The sequence below is a fragment of the Corapipo altera genome, unplaced genomic scaffold (genome assembly GCF_003945725.1).
Source record: "Corapipo altera isolate COAL_440 unplaced genomic scaffold, ASM394572v1 52b, whole genome shotgun sequence".
Taxonomy (NCBI): Eukaryota; Metazoa; Chordata; class Aves; order Passeriformes; family Pipridae; genus Corapipo; species Corapipo altera.
In genome coordinates this window covers 315,057-341,252 of record NW_020884922.1, presented here as the reverse complement: position 1 = coordinate 341,252, position 26,196 = coordinate 315,057, and the positions used below count along the sequence as shown (strand labels likewise).

Here is a 26,196-nt window from a genome sequence, read left to right as displayed (position 1 = left end):
TGACAGTACCTGCTGCCTAACTCTTTGGTGACCCCTTGGGTTTCATCAGGGAAGCCCACTAGGAACAGCTGGTAAACCCAAGAGCATCCCACCCTCTCCAAGGTCACTGCACACCCCAAAGTCCCAGGCACTGCTGTGGTCAGTGATGGCCACCCCATACGGCAACCTTGTGGGTCACACAAGGCACTGCCATGGCAGGCACCCACAGAAACCCCTCCCTGACCTTCACCCTGCACTAGCCCCAGCACTGACAATCCAGTATCATTACCAGCCAGGGTATCAAACTCTGCCCAGCATCCGTCCACTCAGGGATGAGTCTGAGAGACTGCATCTGCTCTGCAAACACTGCCTCCTTTCGCAGCTACTGTGCAAGGCCCTTGTAACAGCCTGTTTGGTCATATTTCCTTCCTCCTCCTCCCCAAAACTACCAGAACGAACCCAGCCTGTGTCATGGTATTGAACAGGCAATAGTGCAGACCCAGCCAGCACATAGCCCCACAGGGTAGGCAAGAATGGACAGAAGTGACCTTTGTTTGCATGGAAAATATTTCCTCTGTGACACCAGCTTCAGCTTCAGCCTGAACCCTCCACAGTTCTCTGTGCTCTGCTCTGGGGCACTGCAGACTGACATGGTGAAGAGCAGAGAGGAGTCTTCACTCAGCAGAGTAGGCCAGCCCTCTGTGAGCATGCAGCAGAAGCATGATCCTGGTGATCTGGGTTGCCCCGGATTGACCCCACCCTCAGGGAGGAGAGGATGACCCAAATATCTTTCTTATTCTCCTCTTTCTCTTCCTGTAATTGCCTCCCTACTTCTTGCTCTTGCCACCTCCCTCTTGCTATAAGGCAGCTAGATAGATTCCAATCTGACTTCTGATTTAGTCCTTTCAAATTATGCTTCTATAAGTAGATTAAATCACTACAAGGCCCATCCCTACCAACTTGTCACTGTTTTGAGGGACAGTAAATTTCCTAGGGTGGACTAGTTGGACTCAGTACTAGAGAGCATGCTATGGTACGTTTACTTTTCCATATAGATGTGGCCATGAGGACCAGGAAATATCATGCAGAATTAAATAAATGCATAAAAGAGAATATTTTCCAATATCTACAAGGAAATTTTGGAGGAGATGACTGATGCCAAATATTTTTTTGCACTTGATGTGTCAGCAGGATTCTGGCGGATGCCCCTAGTAAAAAAACGAGAACATATTTGAGCACATTCAACACCCTCTTTGGGAGATGCTGTTTCCTCAAACTGCCATATGGGTTGTATTCAGTATCCAAGGTGTTTTACAGGAAAATAAAACAATTTTTTATCATATACAGAATGCTTAACCCTAAACAGATGAGGAAAAATAGTAACATAGCATGAAAAAAGGCTCCAAGCAGCTTTGGAAATAACTAGATATGCTACAAAGAAGTTGAACAAACAGTTACACTAATCTAAAATGCTATATAATGAAAGTAACACACTTGGAGGAGAAGTTTCGACAGCCCAGCATGCAGACAGATTTCAGTATATGTGGGCTGTCACTAGCATGCTTGCCCTGACTAGCAGAGAATGGACAGTTTTCTTATAATAGTGAATTCTGGGAAGAATTTTGTGGCTGAAAAACCTTGTCAAGGAGGTTGGAAAATTGATATTATTAAAGGGGGAGCAGTTCTGAGTCAGCCCCACACCAAACGTCCAACAGACTTACTAACGCCACTACAGATACTACCAGCAGAGTGCTCTCACAACAGGTGGGTCCAAACTGGAGAGTGGTCCGCTCCGTGCAGTGACCACCACTGAAAACTGCAGTCAGGTGTCTGGGGGCTATTGTCCTTCCTCATAAGGTTCATTCAGGGTGTCAGATATTTCCCTAAGTGCAGCACTAAGACTTAAAGCCAAGCTAGAACAATATATTCCTGTTATAAACCATGCCCTGTCAAGTCCTTCACCAAGAACACACAAAGCTTGAGTTCCTTCAGCTTCCAAGCTCTGTTTTTCAGCTGAAACCAGAAATAGTCTGGAGCATGTGGCAAAACTGTGAAGGTCCTCAATCTAAACCAGTTTATGTATAATCCAACTGGCTGAGTCAGTGCCTTGTCTGGTTTCAGAGAGACCATGATGGCCAGAACTGCTGGGTGGGAGAAGTACAGCAGAAGGCAGCTCTGGCACACAGGGCTGGAAGGGCACATCCTGAGCCCTGCTGTTTTTGTCAGCATGATCTTGCTCTTTTGGCAGATAGCACTGAGCACAGACAGCAATCATATCCTTGGATACCTGCTATTCAGGAGCAAGCGAGATCTTCTGAGAAAGAAGAACTGCAGTTGAGGTACAGGGAAGAGAGTCAGCAGTCTTGCCTGAGAAAGTCTCGTATGTGTAATAGTAAAATTGAATTCAGAGAGCCGTGTCCCGTGACACAGCACAGTGCTGTCCACCCAACAGCACAGACGTCAAAGGTTAGCTAGGTCAGGCAGCCACTTGGTAGGCTGCCTGACATTTTGTGTTATCTACCTTTTGCTCACTATTATTTTTATAGTAGCTGGAGAAAGAGAATGTCTACCTTTATCTATCTCTACTAAACTCTTGCAGACATCAACTGGAACCAATTTTCATCTTGGGCAGGACCTCATTTCATATAGTGCTGTCAGTGAGCACCAAGGCTCTTCATGAGGGAAGTGACCCATTGCACTCTCAACCAAGACACTCTGTCTGGACATAGACATCTGCACCCAGACATGCCTCAGACACCAACCAGCCCATGGCTCCTCTCAGTGTGCCAAATGGGACAAGGGTCAATTTTAGAGCACACTAGCATAACAAATATAGAGGTTCTTACAGGGGAAAAAAAGTGAGGTTCAGTTTGGTAAAGAAAAAGCAAAACCAAAAGAAGTTCACTTGTTAAAACACGAGAAAACCAGAATACACTGACCCACTATTTAAATCAAGACTGATAATGCAGAGGGAGATCATGGCTGGGCTTCATGAAGGAAGATTTGGGAAGGGCTCTACCCATGTTTGTCACAAGCGCGCTGGCAGCTAAAAAGGCCAATACGAGACAGGCATGTCCGGTTGCAAAAGGCACAGCAGAAAGACTCCTCAGGTGGTAAATTCTGCAAGGCACAATTCTTTCTGCGTTGTCTTTTCTCCTCGAGAGTGATCCTGCATGCTTTCTCAAAGGAAACAGCAGCGTTATAGATGGTGTGTCTCCAGGCCTCCCGATTGGAGGCCAGAGTACAGCAGTTATGATGATCAATGTGGCCAAGGCTGAGATGTTATTTCAAGGAGTCCTTGTATCTTCTCTTTGGGGTTCCTCTCATGCGGCAGCCAGTGGCAAGTTCACCATAAAGCAAGATCTTAGGCAAAAAAAAAGAAGTTCATTTGTTAAAACACGAGAAAACCAGAACACACTGACCCACTGTTTAAATTAAGACTGATAATGCAGAGGGAGAAGAAGTTAATCAAATACTGACACAACTATTCCATTCTAAAAAGTCAGACGTTTCCTTTTATAAATAACTGGTATAAAACAATAGATGGTGGAGTGAAGGGACTGAAGAATATATTGTTTTCATCAAACAATGTTGTATTTGGGAGTAGAGGAACCAGTAATTATAATATTTTAGCGAAGCCTGGTTTTGGCAGCTTTTTCAGCATCCACATGCAGAATGATATGTCACTTCCAAATATCAAATTAACAGTAAATCTAGTTCTCCCATTTCTCCTGGTCTTCATTCCATTGACTTTCAAATCATTGAGTGATTTAGAATACCAGGGTGTTTCAGAAACAAAATATACTTAGTGGCATTTCAATTCTAACAACTTGCTCAAATGAGTACTGTATAATTCAGCAGATTGTTTAAGAAAAAGCAGCTACAGGGATCAACAAACCTGACTCAGTTATGAAGTTACTGGAAAAATCCAAGTTGGTAGATTTTAAAAAATCTAAAATAAACCACAAGGTTGGGTTTCAACATTTAAATGAATCTAACAAAATGATTTGATTTTAAAAAAAAGAAAAAAAAGCAAACCACCAAAACTAGTATCATAAGGAAAGGAAGCAGAGAAATCAAAATCCCTTGGTAACTTCAGTATTTGCCTGATTGTGGGGATAAATCAGCATGTCAATACGGTCAGTGAAATTCCTCCAATTTTATATGGAAAGCGTATTGTATTAAATAGACTTTAATCTAGAGATCCCTTAATCATTAAAACTCTCCATAATCAAAACAAGGTCAAAAGGCAAACAAATGAAATTAAAACAAGTGATTACAAAAATAAACAACCGAGCAGTAGATGGTAATTTCATGAAGCATATGCAGTAGTTCATATCACAAGAGTGGAAGGACTGGGAAGAAATACTGTATTTGGAAAAAAAATACATTTGTCTGAAAATGATCTCTTAATTTTTTGGCTACTCTTTCATCCACCACAATTGTGTGGTCTGTTTTTCAGAGAAAGAAGAAGGCAACTGAACTTCCTTTGGCCAGAGTTTTATTGTCTCAGGAGTGGAATCAGGTTTCTCTTAAATAACTGAAGGCAAGATTGTTGTCTTATATTATATGTGTTTTTACCAAACCTATTGTGGATGAAGACCATACCCAAACCATTGCAGACTCTACCAAGTCCAGAGAAATATGCTACTTCCTTCAGAAGGAGAAAAAAATGTTTTCCACTGCACAACTGAGAAAACATCTGTTGCTAATCCATGGAGTTTTAGAAGACTGACTGGTAGCTGTGTTCCTCTGGAAATGGATTGACTTAGCAAGCAGTATATTAGTTTTAAGAAAAAAATCTTCACTGGTGCCTCAGTGCCCTCCCCGCACCTTGAGCATACCAAACCCAGAGGAGAGGATGCACCAGATTCCAGAAAAAGATGACACAGGTTGACCTGGAGGTGTCTCTAATTGTCCAAGAGCACAACCTTGAGTTTACCTGTAAGGCATTAGTTTTGCTTTTTTTTTTTATTTTCTCATGCTATTTTAAACATTCCACATGCAGAACACACATACAAACTTGTGGTAAGAAAAGGAAATTTAAAGATGTCTGAGATGTATTTCTAGACCATGAGAATAGGGGAACACACTAAGCATCTAACCTCCAGATTTTGAACTTGGAATGACTGTCAGCTGTCTCCACATTGTCTAAGAGACTGATGGCTTTGGCATTTGAGTATCATTTCAGAGATTCTGTGTTTTCTTCTCTGTGATTGCCTCAAAGGAGAGGCTGGGATGAATTCTACAAGGCCAAACAGGGTCAGAAGCAGAAAGTGTCAAAGCAGCCAGACCTCTGCCCTCCCGAACCAGGAGTCTATCAATGTATTATTCCGTAAAGAATGGTAGGTAATGGTTTTTGATTGTAACTAATGGGTAGCAGGGAATGTACCTCTATATATAATTTGACTTGACTCTAGTCAAGACTTTAGTTCCTGGAATTGTATTGCTCTCCAACTTTCTCTAACTTCTCTGTTTTTTCCACTTTTCTCTCCCAGCATTTTATTTGAGCAGTCCCATAATGCAACATGGGATGAGGCATCTCCTGTTCACATTGCATCACAGCATTGACACCACATTTGGTGTATACTCCCACTGTTTCTGCACTATGTAATACACAGCAATAATCCTTACTTCAGATTTTCAAGAGGAGGCATCAGTAAGATCTGTTGGTCCTTATACAGAGGTTAAACTGTCTTTCCATTCCCCTCCCATATCATAGTCCCACCCACAGTAACTTTTACAAGTAAATGGCTGCTTAACAAGATAAGACAACAGTGTCTCAGTATTTCATTGCCCTCCAGGGCAGTATTTCATACCCAGATATCTATAAAGAATGTGTCAGATTAAGTAAAGTTCTATATGCTGGGATCTCAGGAATTATGGTAAGTAAAGTGAAGGCAAATCAGTTACTCCTGGATGTTTACTTTCATTCAGGACTTAAATGAAATAGGGTATCCTGTAGGCCTTTGAATATGGAAGCTCAGAAACTACAGTCAATTAAATGAAATCTCCTAAGTGGAATTTTGAGTTGTGCCCAATGAAATTTAGTGCTCAAATCAAAATGGCCTGGAATGGACATGGAAGGAGATCACCCTCTGTCTAAAGAATTTGTGTGACTTTTTTTACTCCTATTCTCAAGAGATGTGAATTTCTGTCTTGAAAGTTGTGAGGCTGTACTTTTTCCACTTGCGTAACTTTTATATATATGAAAAGTAAATGATAGCAGTTCTACACCTTGGGTAGCCTGTAGAGCTTAGATTGTGATGGAGAGGTGCTGACTCAAGATCTTGAAGAGTCACTGTGAGGTGTATAATACTTGTTTCAGTTCCAGGTTTGCCCACTCTCAGCACATACGTTATGGGGGTGTTTGGAATTAGTGAGTGTTTTTGAGCAGGGGCAGATTTGGGTTAGAATGAGAGGAGAAGAGGATGACAGTGAAATAAACTGTGAGATTTAAGAGAGAATTAAATTAATGGCTCCCACGACCTCAAGAGCAGTGGGAAGGCAGAAGCTAGGATAGAAAGGGTGTCTTGCTTCACAGTTGACTCTGAAGTCTCCCAAGTTTTAATTCTAATAGGAAAGTACAGGAATTTACCCTTTTACATGTTTACTTGCACTTGGACCTTCATTACTCTTTCTTTAATTATTTTCTGAGGTACTTCAAACCACCACACACCATTCTTTAACCTCGTATGTGCAGAGGAGAGGAAGCACAGTTCTTTTCCTGGGCACTGTGTGTAGAACCTCTGAGTCTACTCCTCTAGTAATTTTAGAAGTGTTGGCAAATACTATCAAACACACTCCTCATTGCATTCTTCAGAGATTTACTGTCCTGTTGTCCACAAAAAGAAAAGATCTTGGCATTGTTTAGTGGAGTATTGCATTGGCAGCCTCACTTCAGAAAGATATTCCCCTTGTTTTATAAACCTGACTCCTAGCTAATTAAGGCAATTTCAGCACATGCTTCCTCAAGTGTTGCATTGCATTTTGTAAACTGTAGGCTGAAAAATGTGAATGGTAATATCTCACTTTTTTAGGATTTTGGATGGAATTCACTGTATGCAAGAACTGGAAAGAGGTATGTACACTAGTGTAACTTCAATCAGCTCTAGTCAGCCCTTCACACCTCCAGAGTACTACCCAGTGGAGCTGGAAAAACCCTCTTATGAAACTTGAATTACTCAAATTTCTCAGGCCAGGGCATGGCATTAATGCTTACATTCTCTTCAGAAAAATGGTAGTATGTAGAAAGCTTAGTGTACTCTGCGAATACAATAAAAATAAGAAAATTTGATGAGACAGTGGTGTGCTGCAATTTAGTTAAAATGCCAAGAGGCAGGTATATTTCTTCTCCAAACGAAGCATAAAATGTTATGAGAATTTTTTTTCAGCTTACATCACAAGAAAATAAAAATCTGATTTTCATTTAGAATCTATGGCTTCTATTGGGGTTTATTTGTTAATTTTATTTATGTTTATTTATTATTACTTTTAATTGTTTCTATTGTTATTAAGAATTAATAACAAATATTATTATTGTAATTCTTCTTATTATTATTATTTTAAAAGGCTTAAATAGCATCAGTACTTTCTCTGTAATTTCATTATCTGGGAAGGCAAAACTCAGATAGATGCAAACATTTAAGTATGGCTTTATTTAAGCATGCAGTTTCAGAGAAGTCTATTATTTAGGATATCACTTAAATTATATCTTATTTTTTCCATCAAGTTGTTAATGATAGCTTTAGGCTGACCATTTACTCACAAAAAGGAAAACACTGTTCCGCTGTCTTTCACAGAACACTATCTTCTACAAAAACTTATCTTTAGGTTTCATAGGAGCCTGAGAAATCAAATACAGAGAAGATAAAAAATTCTTTTGCCTGGAATTCTGTAAAAAAACCCCAAACTATAATGAATGCTTCAGAGAAGGGGAACCTGCTCATTTCATCTGCTTTTGCATGTTAGCCAGGGAATGCACTTTGAACAATTGTAATCAGCTTAATTACATTATTACTTTTTTTCATTTGGCAGTGGAAGTTTCACAGAAAATCTTTGCTTGTGCTGGTGAGGTCCTGATTTTTTGTCCACTGTTACAGGAGTAACTTACTCTTTTTACACTGCATCTCATAGGTGACCTGCTAGCAAAATCAGTGGGAGTTTTGCTATTGAATTCCATGGAAACAGAATTCAGACTTAATGACTTTCCTGGGACATGCTGGAGTCTGGTGGATTACATATGAGTCTCCTATATTGTCTGCCATATAATCCAAGGCAACTTGTTTTTAAGTAGGACTGGTTATTTTGATTCTGTCTAAATGAGGTTTCAAAGGATTTTTATATCATGAAACACTTCAGTTCTCTGTCACTGAAGGTAAAAAAAAAGTAGTAATTTTCAATGGATTTTGGTCCATTGAACTTACCAAAGGGACTTTTTTTTTGAGTCATCCCATCTTTCTTCTGCTTTCTGAGCAGCAGCACTAACCATCATGAAAGTTTTTAATTCAGGTGGCCCATGCTCTTTTCCCTCCAAATTATGGATCTACCTTAGCCAGATAACATTCCCTGCAATGTGAAATTTCCCCCTCCAACTATATCATGTAGTGTCCCATGGGAGCCAATGAACCACAGAGCCAAGCACAAGGGATCACAAGGAAACTTGGTCAGGCACCAATAGCCATAGTGGTGAACATTGTCCTGCAACACCCAAGCTACAGCATGCTCTTAATCACTTGGAGATGTACATGGATGTTAACTGAGACGGTTTGGGCAGTTCAACAATGCAGAATGTTTTCACCTTGAAACAGGAAAAGTGAAATATGCTAATTGAAAGCATCAAAATGAAGCATTTTTTTGTCTCAAACCGCACATCTGCATATGCCATGAACTTCCAATTTCGTGAAAGACTCTTCACATCAACGAAAGATGCAGTTTTCAGCCCCTGCCCCCTACCCCTATCTTAAATGACATTTTTCGGATGAATTGCTCTTCTACCTGATATTCTGGTCCCTCATCCCTCTGTGAGAGCAAAGCTCCAGTCTTCTTGGCTTTAGACTAGATCCTGGATTGCCAGCTTCATCCTGGAAACTCCTTTTAGGCTGAATAGTCACTTCTCTGGAAGCTTTTATGGGACAGCCTTCTTAACACATAGCACAGTTTAACCCTTTAAACAAAAGATTAAAAGATTTTGAAAGCAGCAGGTTTAATATATCTATCTTACCTAGGAGTTTGCCACCCTTCAACAGAGAACTTCAGTGAGGTTTATTTATTAGTTTTCTCTGAAAAATCCATTTCTTTTAAACTCCTTCCTTGCCTCCTTCTGAAGTTGTTTGACCCAATGTCCTGGAGTTTTGGCTCTTCTCTGCATTCTGCTTGGGACACTCTGCCCAGGTGAGCAGAGTTTGCTAAAACTCCCAGCTGCACAGATCCAGGACATCAAAGTAGATGGCATTTGCAGCATGTCCTAAATGCAACTATGTTCTTCCTTGCCCATGGACAGTCAACACCTCCTAGGAGCAAACATAGTTCCATACTGTAAATCCCTCATGGTATTTAAAGACACTTATAAACATATGGAATTCATAAATTACTCGAGAGCAGTCCAACATCCTTCAAGTTTTTTCCTGAAGCTAAATATTCTACAGAAATGCAAGTTATTATTATTATCATGTCATACGGCCAATAGCAGCTGGGAGTAGTGAAGAGATTACTGCTGCTTTCTCTTTGCATTGTACTAGCCTAATATGTGTTTACAGTTTGCTGGACAATTACAGTTCAAAATAACCCATTGTGTAACAACATTTTTCTGTGAGCAAAGAGATGGAATTCAGAACATATTGAGCAGAAGTAAAAAAGCCCAGTGCTAATAATCTAAAAATTACTGAGTTAATTAAGTTAGGGCAAGCAAATCACATTCTCTAGATTTCCATTAGATTTAAAATAAGGGGAGTTTGAAGAAAATGGATTCAGCTGTTACTGACTTATATATGCACACAATTTTCCATTGGAATGTCTGGGGCAAATTGTCCTCCTGCAAACACAGGAACAGCTGGATGTATTTTGATGAAGCAATAAAAAAAAAAAAAAAGAAAAAAGAAAAAATATGGCAGTTTCAGAGGGCAGTTTGATATAAAATGGATTTTGTCTGAGATAGTTATGGTACATTAGACTAACGCCTGACTGAAAGACACTTGAAGCCAAAGACTCCCAGCTTTGATGGGCTTTGGTTGAAACCATACAGGAGGTCATAATATGAGCTGCACTCCATGCTTAGCTATTGCAGGTGTTACTGTTCCAGCTACAAATCGCTGTCAAATAACAAATATTGAGGGACCTTAAGTATTTCTACCAGATGGTGCTGGTCTGGTCATTGAACAAAGACTCCATGCTTCTGATTGATGACTATTTGGTGGGTTTTCAATACATTGTGATTACCCTGACCTGCAGCTTTCTGAAACCACTGAATGTTTGTTCTACTGCTATACTTGGACCATAGGGCCAAAGGTCTCTTTCGTGGTGAAAACTGTAATATTAGAGGGGTTTCTGTCTAGGCTTTCTGCATAAGCCTGTGTACCGAACAACTCTTTTTTTGCACAGGTTAAGGGCCTGAAGAACAGTATGCTGAAAATATGTTAAGGAGAGGTGAGGTAGGGCCAGCAGAGGCCAGTGGAGCAGAGTGCATATTTCTTCAAGATGCAGAGCTCTTCCAGCTCACTCTGTTCCAGAATTGGTCCCTAGGTAGGGTAACATTGGCTTTTCTTCTTTCCCTCTCTCAGCAGTCACTTCCTCCACAGAGCTTCTCCAGCCAGAGTGGAGAATAAGAACATTGTTTTGATCAAGGATAATCTTATCTTCTTTCTGGAATGCTATTTCAGCTAGACACTGACTCAGAAATGAGAGTAGTTGAGGGAGTTCAGGGATTCCTATTTAGGTGAAAGATGAGATGTTGATCTATTCCAGCCAACTAGAAACACTGTGGAACAGAAGCTTTTTTTTTTTTTTTAAGTTCCTATCAACTATGTACTTTGAATAACTTACCCAACACTGTTTGACAGTGATTAAATGCAATTAGACACAGACAATTAGACAACAAGCTTGGATTTTCCTCATTAGCATTATTAGCAGTGCTGGCCACTCCTAAGTGGGCAAGGAGATTCCATATGGCTCCAGTATGAGAAAAGGCAGCAGAGCTGTTCTGCTTCATGTGGCTTTGCAGAGGGTATCACTCAGTTTCTGTCCAGGCATCATGCTTCAGCAGCTCTGTCATTCTGCAGAAAGCTGATGCATACTCCAGATGACAGTACCTAAGCTGCACAGATGAAGAACATACTTGAACTATGCATGATTCTGAACACACCATCAATACCATAATCAGTATTATAACCTTGCTATCACTGCAACATGGTGGCCCTTTCCTCTCTACTTTGTGGGATTGCTCCCAAAAGACACTAGCATAAGGTAGATCATCCTATTTGTAGACACCATAGCCTCTTGGGCCACCCCCAAAAGGTTCCAGTAACATCTGTACCAAAACTGAATTATCTTCTACAGACTCAGTATTATTCCTGAGTGATTGCTTCACTCCAAAAATTCAGCCTGCCCCACTCACCTGCATCGTGCAGAGCACCATCCCAGTGCCTGACACAAGGAAGCTGACTTGAGTCATGCCATCAGCATCTCTCAGAGTAAGGCAGAGATGATGATACAGAGTCTGAACAAGGATTTCTGGCTTACCACCTTTCTTATTGGTCCTAGTCTAGCCCAAATCTCACCAAGCCTCTGGAGTCCTTGCAAAGCCCAATGTATAGGAAAGAGAAGGTCCCTTCCTTGGCTACTGTGTGTACTTTGAGCAAATTTGGGAGGAACAGTATTCCTTGGGACAGCAAGTTCACAAGATTTTCCTAAGATATCACAGGCTTCATTCCCAACTGTTGTCCAATACAAACCTCCTTATGTCCCTTCCACATGACACGGGCTTGAGGGGAGACGATAGATCCTGTGGGTCAACAGCTGATTGCGCAGCTGCTGTTGACAGCAGGGATTTGCTTTTTACAATCATGCAACAATCGAGGAACACTACAATCACATATGGGATCCACCTGACAAAGCTTAAGGAACAAAACAGGGCCGAAGGGAGAACATCTCAAGCAAATGCTCATAAATAAAGTGCCTTCTGGACAGCATTATTGGGAAAGCTCTCATTTCTCTTCTCAGGAATAAGCCTGACTGGTGCTTCTCTGCAGTGTACTAATTCACTGCACTAATGCAAGCAGCATGGGGAACAAACAGGAGGAATTAGAGATCTGTATGCAGTTGCAAGGCTGCAATCTTACTGGGATCACAGAGCCCTGCTGGAATAACTCCCACCACTGCTGCACTGCTGTGGATGGTTGCAGGCTCTCTAGGAAGGACAGGCTGGGAGGGCAAGGAGTGGGATCTGTGCATTGTGTGAGAGCAGCGGGGTCACACGGAGCTCTGCTTGGGGCTGGACATTAGGCCAGCTGGGAATTTGTGAGTCAGGATTATAAGGCAGACCAACACAGGGTACATTGTGGTGGGTGTCTGCTACCGATTTCCTGATCAGGGAGAAGTAAATAAGGCCTTCTTTAACCATCTCAATATTTGCTTCAGGGACAATACATCAAGGTGAAAGAAATTCAGGCTTCTGGAGCACACAGATGACAACTTCCTGACATAGTTAATCAACATGATCACACATGAGGCAGAGCTGATCAGGGATGTGAAAGTCCAGCACAGCCTTTAAGATTCATGAAATGGTGGAGTTCACATTCCCAAGAGGAGAAAGCAAAGCAAGCAGAAGGGTCAAAGCCCTGGAGTTCAGGAGGGCCAACTTAGACCCTCCATGGATTTGTTCGGAAGAATCCCAAGGAAGACAGTCTGGGACAGAAGAGGGGACCAAGAGACCTGGTTAAAATATTACCTCCTCTAAGCCCTGGAATGGTCCATCCTGAACCTCAAGAAATTAAGCAAACACAGCAGGAGACTTTCATGGATGAGCAAGGATCTCCTGACAAAACAGAACAGTACAGAGAAGCAAAGGTGGAAGCAAAGATAAGTAACTCAAAAAGATAGACACATTGTTCATGTGTGCATGAAAGGAGTTAGGGAAGCACAACTAGTCAGGGGTCCTCTGGGCCTCTACAGGATGTAAAATACAACAGGAAGTGTTTCTACAGGTACATCAGCAGCAAAAGGAAGACTAGGGAAAAATTGGCCCCACTTCTACATGAGGCAGGGGACCTGGTGACAAAGGTCATGGAAATGACCGGGGTTATTTTACATTTTCTCTGCTTCAGTCTTAACTGATAAGACCAGCCTTCAGAAATCCAAGGCCCCTGAGACCCATGGAAAAGTCCAGAGTAGAGAAGACTTACCCTTCATAAAGAAGGATCATGTTAGGGAACATCTGAACAGTTTGGGGACCCAGTGGGCATTCATCCATGGATACTGAAGGAGTTGGCTGGTTTTATGACAAGGCTATTCTCAATTTTCTCTGTAAGATCACTGATCAGATGAGTTTTCTGAGGTCTGGAATGGAGCAAATGTCATTCCTTTTTTAGGAGGGTATAATTTTCAATCTCACCTCGGAACTACAAGCAATTCAACCTCACTTCAGTCCCTCGGCAGGTGGTAGAGCCAATAGTCCTAGAAACCATTTCTAAACACAAAAGACAAGTTGATTAAGAATTATCACCTTGGATTTACAAAGAAGAAATCGTACCTGACCAACTTTACAGCCTCTTGTGATGATATGACTGGCTCAGCAGATGAGAAGAGGTGATTGGTGTTTGTCTTGATTTCAGCAAGGCTTTCAATACTTGCTCTCATAACATCCTCATAGAAAAGCTGATCAGTAGAGGCTAGATAAATGGTCAATGAGGTGACTGGAAACTAGCTGAATTGCCACCCCAAAGGGCTATTTTCAGCAGCATGAAGATCAGGTGGAGGTAAGTCACTAGTGGTGTGCCCCAGGAGATGATACTGGATGTGGGCCCATTTAGCATCTTCCTTAGTGGCGTGAGTGGTGGGGCAAATTTTCGGCATATACAAAACTGGGAGGAATGGTTGCTACACCAGATGGTTGGATTGCTGCCCAGGGGACCTTGAAAAGCAGGAGAAATGGGCCAACAGGCATCTCATCAAGTCCAAGAAAGGGAAGTGCAAAGTCTTGCATCTGGGGAGGAAGAAACTCCATGCACCAAGACACACTAGAGGGTAATCCTCTGAAAGTATCTTTGCAGGAAAGGCTTTTGTGGTTGCCAGCGGACAAGGTGAACGTAAGCCAGCAATGTGCCCCTGTGACAAAGAAGGCCAACAGCCTGATGGGCTGCATTAGGAAGCATATCACCCACAAGTCAAAAGAGGTGATCCTTCCCCTCTTCTCAGCACTCCAGAGACATGTCCGGGTGCTGTGCCCCAGTCTGGGCCCCCCAGTATGAGAGAGACACAAACGTACGGGAGCAACTCAGTAAAGGGCCAGAAAGATGATTGAGGGTCTGGAGAATTTAACATACAGGGAGAGGCTGAGAGAGCTGGGACTGCTCAGCCTGCAGAAGAAAAGACTCAGGACGATCTTAACCATGAGTAAAAATACCTAATGGGCTAGATAAACAAGGTGGAATCTGACTCTTCTCCTATCGACTGACTGTTACCACCGTCAACAAAAGACAACACAAAATGAGATACAGGAAAGTCTACTTAAACTTAAGAAAACCTGCTTTACCATGAGCATAGTTGAACACTAGTTCAAGTTGCTCAGAGAGGTCATTGAGTCTTCAGTCCTGGCGATATTCAAAGATGAGTGGGCGCTACCTTGAGCAACCTGCTGCAGCTGACTGCTTGGAGCACAGGGTGAAACCGGAGGTTGGTGCCTGCCAGCCTCAGCCATTTCATCATACTGTGCTTTGTCATACAGATGAACCAAAAGATATCAGGAAAGCTTTTGCTTCCTACACAGAGGACTGCATTCCTGGCTACATCTTTCAGGATCTTGCCCCTCATGGCTGAGACACCGGCAGGAAAGGGATTCAAATGCAGAGGAATCTTTCTGCTCTCTTCAGATTGCTTATGGACTTCATGTCAACATGACTGAGGGCTATGATCTGATTTCACATTAAAGCTCACTGTTTGATTTGCAATGGAGAAATAGCAGACAGCAGGAAGGGAAGGCACTGTTAAGAGGTTCAATTTTTCTCTGAAATATACCTACAAACCAGATCTGAAAATCTGGGTAAGGTGGAGGCGGGGAGGAATCCACAGCTGGAAGGAGGAAGGGAGAAGGAGACGATGAGTTTTATTTTAAACATATGTCCTAATCATGGCAAAGAAGAGAAATAAGGGTGGGAAACTGCAGCTGGGAGGGGGAGGGCAGGCAGAGGCGCTAATGATTATTGTAGATATATTTATTAAATCATTATTCCAAGCAGGGAACCAGGGTGGGAATATGCAGCTGGAAGGTGGAGGGCAAGGGGAAAGCAGCAATTTTATATTCAGTGTTTGCAATGAGCATGGCTTGGGATGGGGACTAGGGGTACAGCCTTGCAGCTGGAGGTGGGAGTGCCACAGGAGAACGCTGGTTCCTACACCCGTCACATTAAAATATGCACATCTTCCCTCCAAGAAACCCTGGCGAAAAAGCTTTGCAAAGCTGGTGAAACAGGAGAGCTTTTATTTTAAAAGAGTGTGGGGGAAAGCTTGTTCACCTGCTGGGTTTTTGCTAAGCTCTTGCAGCTCTATTACAAAATTACTCCATAAACTTTTACAGCTGGCCCCATGCCAGCAAAATGTCATTATTAATACTGCTATGTAAAGTGCCAACAGCAGTGAAATACTCATAGGGAGACACTGCAAAAAACATACAAAACTGCAGACCTTCGGAGAATCAAAAGAAGGGAACAGGGAAGTGGGGGAGAAAACTGCCATATGGACCCTGTATGAACTAACTGAGCTTATACCAGCACAGAGGTCAGTCATCAAGACTGGCCGGTGTCAGCAGGTTTCCAGCTTGTAAATGCATCAGCTCTGGTCAACAGAAGGAGCATGGGGTTAAGATGGGGAAACAGATTATTGTGGTTAAGGTGGGGAAAGAGATTATTGTGTGTTTTAGATGGTCCACAGTCATAAGAACGAAAATGCAAAAAGCAAGCTATGAAGGTACCACGATCCTGTCTAGAGCTAAAAGTTTTCTTCCTCCAAAGCAGTCACGGTAGCAAGAGGTACTCGGAAATCTGTGGGGTCTGAATGTCAGCTGTGTCATTTCCTCCTCCCTTGGCCATAGACTTATGCTATAGACCTGTGTCATGAGGTCTTTCAGCCTATGTCACAATCTGCTGGAAAGGTAACTGTGAAGAACTACTTTGACCTGGTTAGAATCACAGAATCATAGACCATAGAACTGGATGGTTGGAAGATTATCTAGTTCCAACTCCCCTGCCATGGGCAGGAACACGTTCCACTAAATCAGGTTGCTCAAAACCCCATCCAACCTGGCCTTGGACACTTCCAGGGATGGGGCAGCCACAGCTTCTCTGGGCAACCTTTTCCAGTGTCTCACCACCTTCACAGTAAAGAAGTTCTTCCTAATATATAATCTAAACCTACTCTCAGTGTAAAGCCATTCCTCTTTGTCCTGTCACTACATGGCCTTGTAAAAAGTTTCTCTCCATCTTTCTCATAGGCCCCCTTCAGGTACTGGAAGGCTGCAATTAGGTCACCTCGAAGCCTTCTCTTCTCAAGGCTGAACAATCCCAATTCCCTTAGCTTTTCGTCATATGGAAGGTGCTCCATTCCTCTAATCATCTTGATGGCTCTGCTCTCCGACAGGGTGATGTCCTTCCTGTGCTGAGGACCCCAGAGCTGGATGCAGTACTCAAGGTGGGGTCTCTCCAGAGCAGAATAGAGGGGCAGAATCACATCCCTTGCCCTGCTGACCACAATGCTTTTGATTCAGCCCAGGATACGTTTGGCTGTCTGGACAGCAAGTGCATATTGCTGGCTCATGTTCAGTCTCTCACCAACCAGCACCCCCAAATGGTTTTTGACAGGGCTGATCTTGATCTGTTTCTGTTTTTCCAGTCACCTGAGACTTCACATGACTGCCAGGATGGATTGGGAAGGGGAAATCCTCTCATACCTGTATGAACTCTGCCAGAAGTTTCAGAACTGCAAAGAAAAATATGATAAGCCTTTTTGTAAAAATTTTATAAATATATGTATAGATCCATACACAGGTTCTGGAGTCACAATTTTGATGCTCAGAAGTGTGTGTTGTCATCCAGCTCCTGATTTTATATGCTTAAGGGCCAACAGAAAGTAAGAAGCTCTGACATCATGTGTCACTTGGACATTGATTTTCTGTCTTAGAAAAGGCCACAAACTGGAGGTTTAGATCTGGATGAGAAGAAATAATTGCCAAACTTGGAATAATCTGACCTGAAGTTAGTCTGAAACTTGGGGCAGTTTATAGGTAATGGAAAAACCAGATCTATAAAAGCTCGTACATTCATTCAGACCCCCAGTAAACCTGGTTTCAATTCCTTCCTGGATAATCTGAGGGAAGCTGACTGTCAGTCAAAGATGTCACATTAAAGCATGTGCTTTTAGATCTTTCAAGTACTGAAAAGATGTCATGTTCTCATCTGCAGGTTGTTAGGATATTCTCTGGCTTAACTGTTTTCCTGAGTAGGATTGCTTTATTGAATCAGGGCCACAGAAAACATCTGTCCTTGTAACACAGGGGATGCTCTTCACAAAGCTCATTATCAGGAAGTCCTTCATGAATAAACCACTAAAGAAACATTTTTTAATTTATTTTTTTTTTTGCTATTAGTTAGAGAAAATGCACTATGAAATAAGACAAGGCCTGTATCGTTATCTTGTAACTACTAATGATTGCTGTCTTTTGTGCCCTTTGGATGGCAAAACTGCTTAAAATAATAGAATTAGTCATTAGAAAAGAAAAAGTCATCTTGCCATTTCCTTGCCAGTGAAAGATTGTTTCCTGTATTTTATAATGTCTCGTCTAGATTAAGTTTAAAAAACTCAAGGATTCAGCAATTCTCTTATTTTCCTGGAAAAAAAGCTCCAAAGAGCTCAAAGTTAGAAAATATTTCTAAAGCTTAATTTAAATGTCCTCATTGCTAGCTCTATTTACATTTAGACTTCTTGCTATACAGTGGCTTGAAGCAGTGGTCTTATGACCTGATAATATATCAGTTCACCATTTTAATATCAGAAACTAAGACTTTTAAATTAAAAAAAAATTTAGGACTTCATGAACAACTATGAACTGCTGCCATTGACAGTCTCTGGATGCTGATACTAAAAACACCACAGTATTGGATTGATTCTGGCTTACTTTTGTCTTTGTAGCAATGATTACATTGAAATGAGTGCACTCATACGAAAAAAAATCTGAATTTAGAAGTTAACAAATTAATATATGCCATTTTGACAGGATTTTAATAAATTATCTCATACATTCAGAAATTGTTTATGTTGTGTTCCGTTGAGTCATAAATTTTCACATAAATTTTATAACCCTTACAATTTGATTTCAAGATAACAAATAATTCTAAAAATGTATAAAGAACTTTCAATCTACGATTCCACCCATTAAACCGTTCTATAGATAGGAAGACTGAAAAAACTCTCAACTACTTCCCTCAGATTAGATAGTCATGGCCGCATCATATACTCTGAGAACAACTGGGTCTCTCATACCAGTTTCCTGTGTGAAGACAACAGCCCCGAGACACAGGGCTGGATGTGGTCATGGTGTTGATGTATGGAGTCTTGCCAGATGTTTGGTAAATCCATACCTGGAGGAGAGTGAATCACATAGCCTGTGCACTGGCATGGCCCTGAACAGGCCAAAACTGATGAAAAAGTCACCACAGATCTCAGGACTCAACGCAGGTCTCAAATGTTCTAAATTTTATGTTTTCAAGTACATCCAGAGTCAGGTACATCACAATTTGTTTGTCAGCATATTTAGATGAAGATAAACCTGAAGACTGAATATGACTGAGAAAAGGACCTTATTCAGATGTCCTATGGAGTATCATAAAGTCTGAGCAAAAATAGTAATTCTGACTTATTTGATGCTTACCACAGTGGGATGAATTTCAGCTCACAGTAAGTTCGGTCAGTGGGTCTAACCTAATGCATGTGGTACAACATGTTATTTTAAAGCTTTGAAGTGAAGATTTTGTTCAAACTGTAGCTATACTAAATTCAAAGTCTCATTTTTTCAGTGATGCAACAATATGGCTAGCAATTCTTAACCTTATAACTTTTCTAAAATCGTATTTTAAAAAATGTGACCCACCACATTAAATATTTTATGTGTAGGGGTTGGGGTTTTTTGGGAGGGCTGGGGGGTAGAGTTTAGGTGCATTAGAAAAAGACTACTCTTACCTTGAAAAGACAACAGATGGGATATTTATCCAATTTAAGTTAAATGTATAATGATGTAAGAATAACAACATCAGTGAAATCTCTATTGATTTGCCAGGTGGATGTAAAAGGAGAATCAGATAATTTTTTTTCTTTTTTGTAAATTTATTATCCAGTCAGACGTGTGCTGGCCACATTATGTTACCATATGTGAGGAGAAATGGTTTTTAAAATAGCTAATACTATATTTGAGAAAATTTCATGTAGCATGTGCCATTTAATATATACAAATTTTGTCCATACAATTATACAATTGGGTAAAATATACAAAATCAAGTCGTATTTAAGATTAGTTTTGGTTATAAGCCAATGCAAATATTATTCTCTTATGATTCCAGGAAGAGATTAAGCATAGAATAGTGACTTGTGCAGTGTCTGCCAACTGCTGACTAATTGTATGCCCATCATTATTGGATCTGCATATACAATGTGGGTGAAAATTTAGAGGAGAACCACACTGCACAGTATACTTCAAATAGCAATGGTCATTTCAAGGCAAATTATTATATATTTTTCCAGTGTTAATTTCACTCAGTTATTTTAGTGTCCTTGGGGACTTAGAGCATCACAGCACTGGAAATGAAGTACTAGACATTTGTCTAATACAAATGAACAGTCAGAGACAAATATATGTGCACAGACTGCACCACTTTTTGAATTTATTTCTCAACTAAGTATAAAATTAGGAGAAAACTACACTATATTACTCTTTAGGTATCCTGTCTATCAGCAAATGGTTTATAAGACAGGATGATGGGAATGTTGTACATTATCACTGGGGAAAATAGTTACAGCAACCACAATGTATACATAGGCAGAGAGATGTCTTGGAAAAACATTTCCTATAATTGCATTGTGACAAAATGTGCAGTTAAATACTGTACACATGGTGAAAATTACACTACAATTAATAGTGTGCCTCTAACATAATTAATTCTTAATGTTTTTTAGTAGTTTAGAAAAAAGATACCTATCACTGAGTGCTTCATGTTATAGTATTGTTAGACAACAATTCTCAACAATTTTCAAAAGCCAGGCAGTGCTGGTGCTGGTAAAAAATCTCTGCTGACATTTAAGATACCTCTCCCTGACCTCATTTTAAGTTGCGTGTTTAGACAGGGATGTTAAAACAACAGATTAAGAATAGATTAAATTCTCCGATTTAATTGACTCATTTTGCTGAAAAATGTGTCTGTATTTAGGAAAATGGAGGTTGATTTCCTCTCTTTGCTATACTTGGTATCCTCTTGCGTGAAAACCCTGTTGTTGCGTGTCTCCTTAATCATAACAAGCGGATTATTTTTGCAGTAGTTTGTGCTTTTGAAGCTATCTCTAAACCCAGGACATTTTCTATTGCTAATTAAAATACAAACTGTGTTATTTGATGGTTCCTCCACATCTGGGAGATAGCCAGGGACAATCAGACACAGGCAGTTGTCACCTAAGTGAATGCTAAACCAGTTTCTCAACATTGTATTAATAGTTGCTGTTCAAAAGGACATATCCCTTGAATTTAGGTGAGTATTAGTATAAGAATATCCCAATAATTTATAATCTTCTCCACCTTTCAAAGACCATTTAAAGACCTACTGATATTCACAGCCATTAAATGCCTCTTCCATGTCCTGACCACACACAGCAAGGCCTAATTACTCCTGGGGAACTTAAATTCCCACTTCAATTTCAACAGGACTGCACTTAATTTCTGTTCAAATCTCTTATACAACAGCAGTGTTTGCTGCAGAGGATATCAGAACACAGTACTTCGAGGAACTTTCTGGGCCATTAAGTCAATTCCCCTGTTACTGCAAGCAAACACATTGTATAATTTCTTTCATACACTCTTCAAGCTGTAGTTGTTGGGTTTTGGCCTCTGTTACTCAACTGGAGAATATTCCAAAATGCACTTGCTCTAAGAATGAGGAGCTACCTTCTAATTCCCACCTTAAACTTTTGTCTTCTCAGTTTACACCCACTGTGAAATGTGAAAATATTTTAATTTAGCTTAAATTACTTTTCTCCCTGCTGCTTTCCCTTGTGCCCTCCCCCTTATCTTCATTTCGCCAGACTGAGCAAAAAATCTCTTCTTCCATCCTCTTACAAGGACAAAGACACTTTTTTCAAACGTGCTTAGGTCCTTTCCTGCATCTGCTAGGCTTTCAAATGGCATTTCTAAAGCCAGAAGTTGAGAAGAGATCTGATATTTTTTGTCCCCATTGGAAATAATTTGATGAATTCTGGAACTGCATTTGTCTTTTTGTGATTGCATCACATTGATGGCTCTCAGTGAATCCTTGATCAACAAGTAAAAGAGACTGTTTCTCAACCCTTTTATGAATGGATGAACTCTGAGCTTCTAACAGATTATTTTACATTCATTTTATTGTTATATTTTATCCCAGTCCCAATTAGGGTCTTAGACTCTGCTTTCTCCAAAAGATGTGTGTTGGCAATGCCTCGAAACCCCTCATTATCAGTACATTTTGTCAGGACCCTATTCATATTTGCATCAAGTCACTGAGAAAGTATTAAACAAAATCAATATTGGCTACCAGTCTGGTTGCATCCCTGTCCTTGCCACAGACTTCTGCTCTCCTCCCTCATGTCTCCTGTTACCTACTTTACAATGCCACTCCTGATTTCTTTCATTATGACAAGTAATGGCTGCCCAGTTGTTTCCAAAGCATGTTTTTCTGAAATCTTGATAGATGATGTATTCCACATTACTTTTGTGAAAAATATAATGGTTCAGTATGATCTACCTCGCTTAAACTATTATTTGTATTTTACTGTTTAATTTATCTCCTAGGGCTCCTGAAGGAACTCTTTTAAAGCCTGCTGCAGGACCTCACACACAGTTTTGTCAGACTTTTATGTCCATGGCTGTCTAGATACCTTTTCGTACACTTAAGTAGAGCTGTTTTCCTTGCCACTCACCTGGCCTGTGATGACAATGCTCACTCCACCCAAACATGCTACGAAGCTTGCAGTTTCTACAGCACATCTTTTACTCTGTTGGTATTGAGACAGATTATATGTCCCACTCAAGATGAACTTTCAAGCTGAAATTTTTCCTTACATGCTACATTCTCACTGATCCCTTTCCATTTGTCTTCATGGCCAATATTGTCATCCTTCCTGAACGCTGGGGTGAAGAATTTATCACACATCAGTCAGTTCTCACATTATTCCCACTGTTTTTGACGTTTACATCAAGGATTTCCTTGTAGAGCAGTCCTTTTTTCAGCTCCTATAGGCTCCCTACTTATTCCCAATAATCTTCCTGAGGTAGTAGTTCCCTCTGCCAGGTCTGAAACACACCCTTACATAATTTTCCTCATCGCTTGTGGTATCTTGATATATTCCTCTGCATCTTTGACCTGAAGCAATTCCAAACCTTTTTCGCTTTGAAGACCTGAGCAACTCAGCCCCAGCTGTCTCTCCTAACCAGTCTTTTCAATTAATCAAATTGAAATCTGAAATCTTAATTAGAGAACTACTTTTTTGTTTATCCTTCCATTTAAACTGAGTCAGCTCAAGACTACTCATGTTAAACAACTGCCAAGTCCCATCCAAAAAGTGATTTGAACTTCATTAGTGGATGAAGCGATTTGCTGCCTGCAGTACATGGAGCCAAATCCTGAAATCTTTCCTCTGCCCTTTTTACTCTGGCATAAGTTTACTGAAATCAATGGGAGTTTTGTTTATGTAACTAAAGGATTGGGCCTACAGTTTGTATTTCTCTTTGAAATCCCTCCATATGAAAGGTGCTACACAAATACATTATTATTTTACTTTCTTTTTATAAAGCACAAAATATTATTGGCCATCAAAAGTTTATGGAAACTTGAAGCAATTGCAGCTGGCATTGATCTTTTTCCCAGCTTAGGAGTCCCTAGGATAACACAGATGCCATGTACAATGAAATTAATGTTGTGAGCACAGTTGTTTGGTAAAATAAGACACAGAAAAACAATTACCTAACTTGATATGGGATATTTTTAGGTTTTTTTCTTTATCTCATAATACCATTTGCAACTTATTGACTCATCCAGTGCCAGATAGGTTTTTTCCCTTATGTAAAACCAGTTTTCACTTACATATACTGCTGGGAAGCATTATTCGAAATGATGAAGTGTAGGAAGTAGAGCCAACAGGAACATTTTACATAGTTAACAAGTACACTCTGACTTCTGCAGTTTACTTATAGACTTATCTTGATTGTTCTCAGGCTAATATGCACAATTTGGAAAATTGAAATAGCCTTCTATAATGTTCAAACACAATCCCATAAACTGAATCAGTTTTGTAAGTAAGTTTTACCTCAAGACCCCACAATGAGGTATCTATTACCAGGAGCTCTAAGCAAATGTTCTTTTAATTAGCGACATTTATCTTTAATGCCTGTTTTGACAGAAACTCTAACATAAACATACATTACAAATACAGAAAATCCAGCTCAAAGTATGGTTAATTTTTATGCTTGACAGAGCCATTTGGAAAAAATAACTGTGACCTTTTTGGAGTCTGGAAAAAAAAGGCTTAATGTGATGTCATTATAACACAGTTTCAGAAACCAAGAAGAAACAGTGGCATCTGTAGCTAAAGCACAATAACAATTCTTAAACTATTGCTTAAAAGTGGTAATAAAACCCTGAAAAGACCTTTGGGCCTTATGCTGAGGCAGCTGAAAAATCATGTTAAATAATTTCTGTAAGGACAACAATAATTACAAACCTGACTAAAGTTTACCTACATTTCATTCCCAGAGTATCTGAAATGAGGACTGTGAAACCAGATGGTTACGGAGCACACATGATGGATATAGTCCATCAAGCATGTCCATTGCCATGGAAACAACAGGAATAACATTATCTTTAGTGTCTATTTCTTCAAAAACCTGTTCATTTAAGTGTTACTGCCAATCTAAGCAAAATTCATACAAATACCTAAGTATTAGCTCAAAAAAACAGGTCTGCTTCTCCCCGTCCCGCAGTAAGTGTTCGGGACATTGTTGAGTGTTGCAGAAATGATAGCAGCCCGTGTCCTCTCCTTGGTCCAAGCTGTACTCAGCTGCTTCTCAACAAACTTTCTTTGGGTTTTGGGCCCCTTTTCTGCCTTTTTTTTTTTTTTTTTTTTGAGGTCATTTGATGAGGATCACAATTTTGAGTTATCTTATTCAAACAATGCAATTGTTACTTGAATGAATAAACAAACCAGGTTGGTGGTTTGAGACCCCCAAAAATCGAATTTCCTAGTCCAAGCCCCCCTCCCACAACTCACCCCAGTGTGAGAGGGCTTTTCCAGACACAACATAAGACTCAAAATGGGGAGAAGGGAATTATATTGCAATTATTACACAAATAAATGTTACAATACATTATATACATAATCCTAACTATCTCTCCTATGATAAAGCAGTTTTACATCGGATCAAGTCTCCTCTCCCTCCAATAAAAGTCCAGAAGGGAAGAAGGAAAGATCCTTTCCACGTTCAGGGCAGCAGTGTCTCTCTTCTTCAATGCAGCAGTTGTAGTTGGATTGTTGTAGCTGGATCTCTCTCCATCACACACAAGGGGGTCTTCTCTCACCCCTCCCAGCCCTTCATCTCCAAGCAAAGGTCTCTCTCCCATGGACTGCAAAGCCGGGACAAAAGCCTGCCTCACCACATCATATCATGGGGTGTAAGACCGCCATGAAGGTCCCTTCCTTGAGGGGTTGAGTTCCCTTGAGTCAGAACATTTAGGGCAGCTTTCAGTTGTCTTTGCCCTAAGTGTTCTATCAGAACTCCTTTGCTCTGACTCAAAACTGCCAGCGTGGCAGTAGAGGGAGGGGAACAAGGTCACTTCCCCCGCATTCCGTCCAGCAGTCCCCATCCAGTTTCCAGGATGTCTTGAGCTTCTCAGGTCCTCTCTCCGGTGCTGCTGCATTCCAAGACTCCCCTCAAGTAGGACCCCTCCTAGGAGGGGTCTCAAAGGGGTTTTGGGGGAGTTTTGATTCAGTTCTTACCCCAAAACTGTCTCTGTTGAGCTTTCCCTACTCTGTTGCCGGCTCTCTCTCCTTGCAGGATATCTCTCTGCGTTGCTGCATGCTGTCTTTGCTGCTTCCCTCTTATCTCTTTTGGCCTTTGGCCACAGTCCTCTGCTCAGTGCTGTCTCTGCTGCCGTTCCTGCTGCCCACTCACAGTGGAGAAAGACTCCCCACTTTTCAGTCTCAGAGCTTGGTCCAGTTTAACACTGTTTCTGAGTTTCTGCAACCCCCCCAGCCAGGGCTGGGGGGAGCCTAGCCCCCAACGGGGCTCCTGGCCCCTCAGCTCCTCATGGCTTCACAACATGGCCACTTCTCCTACAACTACATCATCATCCTTCTTTTCCGGTTTGATGTGATATGTTTAAATTTTGCAGGGGCGCTAATTGGATCAACATCAAGACACCACCTCCTTGGGGGTTACCATTTTTTTTAACTCCAGGGGGTTAAAAAAAACCCCCTGGATTCCCCCACCACACCAGGTGGTAAAAATGTCTTCCTTTCCCATTTTCTGCATCAATGAAAGGAACCAGAGACAGAGCAGAAGACAGAGTTTGAAAGAGACATGAGGCAACACAGATGTGTTTTATGGTTCATCATAACCCTGAAAATGAGCATGTGGATTAGAAAACCGTAAATCTGAAGTGGAATGAGGGAATGTATGCACATAGAGATGGTAGACAGTATTGACACCATACTAACCTGAAACGC

At 40.9% G+C, this 26,196-nt stretch overlaps 1 long non-coding RNA gene across 1 annotated transcript; it reads left to right on the top strand.

Moving 5' to 3' along the window:
* Positions 1 to 613: 613 nt before the first annotated feature.
* LOC113953638 lies at positions 614 to 4,593 on the top strand. The gene is made up of 3 exons (XR_003529960.1): positions 614 to 680; positions 2,228 to 2,318; positions 4,442 to 4,593. It is a non-coding gene; the product is annotated as an uncharacterized LOC113953638 (long non-coding RNA).
* Positions 4,594 to 26,196: the final 21,603 nt, after the last annotated feature.